At 43.3% G+C, this 2,824-nt stretch overlaps 1 long non-coding RNA gene across 1 annotated transcript; it reads left to right on the top strand.

Annotated features, from left to right (window-relative positions):
- The first annotated feature begins 239 nt into the window (after positions 1-239).
- On the top strand, positions 240-1,646 carry LOC117803953. Its single transcript, XR_004628069.1, has 2 exons — positions 240-455; positions 987-1,646. It is a non-coding gene; the product is annotated as an uncharacterized LOC117803953 (long non-coding RNA).
- The last annotated feature ends 1,178 nt before the right edge of the window (positions 1,647-2,824 follow it).

The raw sequence follows: 2,824 nt of genomic DNA, 5'->3' as shown, positions 1-2,824 counted from the left end.
CTCCTCCCCACGTCAGGCCAATGACACTGCTGCCCCCAAACTTTCCGCCTGCACGGAGGTATAAGAGCCTCCTAGTCTGCAGCTTTCGTCCAACTCCCAGACACCTCGCGGGCTCGCCGGCACCGGCAGCGTTTCCAAGAGGCCGAGCAGGGTGTGCGTGCAGCCGTTGGGCGCCTACTTTTTGGACCTCGGGGCCATCCACACCGTCCCCTCCCCCTCCCGCCTCCCTCCCNAGCAAGATCCAGACCCTCAAGTTAGCGGCCAGGTACATCGACTTCCTCTACCAGGTCCTCCAGAGCGACGAGCTGGACTCCAAGATGGCAAGCTGCAGCTATGTGGCCCACGAGCGGCTCAGCTACGCCTTCTCGGTCTGGAGGATGGAGGGGGCCTGGTCCATGTCCGCGTCCCACTAGCAGGCGGAGCTCCCCACCCCCTCGGCAGGGCCGGAGACCTAGGTAAGGACCGGCGCCTCTGCGCCCCTTCGCCCTTCCGCCGCTCAGGTGGCAGATGGACTGACGGCCAGGCGGCTCCCCGTCCACCTTGCCTTCCTCAGCCCCCTCTCCCACCTTCCCTCCCAGCCTGGCACCGCCACCTCATCCCCTGACCGTCCCTGAAAGTCAGGTCGGTCCGCGCTAGGGAGAGGGGGATGCGCCCCGGTGAGGCGTGTGCGTGTGCGTGAGTGTGCGTGACGGACAGGAGGGAAGACTGGGAGAGATTCAAGGGTCAGGGCTAGAAGGACGGTTTTCTTGCCAGCGCCTCCCTTTCTTTTGGCTTGAAGTTTTCGTTCTCCTTAAAACAAATGCTTCCAAATTCCACCTCCTCTTTCTTTCCGCCCACCCACTTCCTCTTGCCCTTGGGCTGAAATCCTTCCAGGTTGTTCAGCGTAATTTCTCAGTAGTGGTGATAAGAACAGTGCTCACTAGTCTTAGAAAACAGCCACGAAGACCTAAACAATAACCAACTTTCCCCCCTCTGGGTTTTTGCAGATGTCATTGTTTCCAGAGAAGGAGAAAATGGACAGTCTAGAGACTCTGGAGCTGGATAACTAAAAATTAAATATATATGCCAAAGATTTTCTTGGAAGTTAGAAGAGCAGAACCCAAATTCAAAGAAACAGGGCGTGGGGCGCACTTTTAAAAGAGAAAGCGAGACAGGCCCGTGGACAGTGATTCCCAGACGGGCAGCGGCACCATCCTCACACCTCTACATTCTGATAGAAGTCTGAACAGTTGTTTGTGTTCCTTTTTTTTTTTTTTGACGAAGAATGTTTTTATTTTTATTTTTTCATGCATGCATTCTCAAGAGGTCGTGCCAATCAGCCACTGAAAGGAAAGGCATCATTATGGACTTTCTCCATTTTAAAATGGTTAACAACCAGAGGAATTTTAAGAACGTCTTTAGAAATAAAAATACGGGGATCAAACTGACTTGCAAAATCACAGTCAGTTAATTCCTTTTTACATCTTCCTCTGAGAGAAAAAAAACTTAAAATACAAAAAACAACATTCTATTTATTTATTGATGACCCATGGTAAAATGCAAATAGATCCGGTGTCTAAATGCATTCATATTTTTATGATTGTTTTGTAAATATCTTTGTATATTATTTTTCTGCAATAAATAAATATGATTGAAAATTTTAAGAACCTCAGAGTTTGGTCTATATTTTTAAAGCTCAGGATTAAGTGGGAGGTAAATACCTGCTTGTTTAACTGTTGAGGCACCCAGGAGGGAGGGGGCACTAACATAAACAAAGCAGTGAAAAACACAAATAAACTCGCTACTGACAGGCACAGGCATGTTATTTAGAAAGACAGCTTTATTATTATTCCAGTTCGGTGTTCAGTGGGCTTTGTAGCATCTATCCTTCATCTCTTATCAGGTCCCCAAACAGCAAAAACTTAAATCAGTCCTCTTGCTTATATTTTGAGGAGGCAGCTGTAAAAAAGCTGAATGCAAATAAGCAATATGAAGCCAGCACTGTTTTCTCTTGTTACTGTATATTTTTGTCCACTGTTTGTGAGGATTTCTAAGTGATAGGTTCATTGCACTGAAAGGATGCACAAAGTGTTATTAAAATGCTCTATACGTATTAATCAGTAGGAATACATAGAAAATAATAAAGTTTAATTCAGCAGGAAAGATAATTCCATTTGCAAAGTAATTTGCCTAACTTTTTTCATGAATGAAAATAATATTTAGTGTCATGTTTGCTTAAAGGAAAAACCAAAGTTAATATTGTTCCATGTAGATGTTATCCATTCAGGAAGCATGCTCCTTCTTTATATATAGAGAACATATAACTATGGAGTAAAATACAATAAACAAAGAAACTGAACTTTCAGTATCTTCAGTAACTGTTGGAACAATCACAATTTTAAGTACTAGAGCTATTCATTTTCTAGTGAATTCATTAGCAAATATATTTTATTCAAAATTACATGGAATTTTTCCCTGGTTACTTATAGGTATACAAAACCTGAAGTTAAGTAAAATAGTAACAGCAAAACAAATGGGACTTGATTTTTATTTCATTCTGGTTATTTCTGCGCCAGGATAATATTGGCTTTTATAAGTAATATCACTAGAACTAGTAAGTTTTTATCACTTCTTAACTTTTACATCTAGTTGCCTGCCTTCAAAGTGTAATCAGGAAAGCTTTCAAACTGGAAAATAATTTTGCTGTCTAATGCAAACAATGGCTATGGCAAGCAAGTGTATATGAATCTAAACAGATCGTGTTTGCTTAACTCAGACTGAGGTTATCCTATTGCCTGAAGGTTTTTGTTTCCCTCCCACACATCATCAGAGAATGCTGACATAA

Source organism: Ailuropoda melanoleuca, chromosome 1 (assembly GCF_002007445.2).
Source record: "Ailuropoda melanoleuca isolate Jingjing chromosome 1, ASM200744v2, whole genome shotgun sequence".
NCBI classification, from domain to species: domain Eukaryota; kingdom Metazoa; phylum Chordata; class Mammalia; order Carnivora; family Ursidae; genus Ailuropoda; species Ailuropoda melanoleuca.
This window is presented reverse-complemented; position numbering and strand designations above follow the sequence as displayed.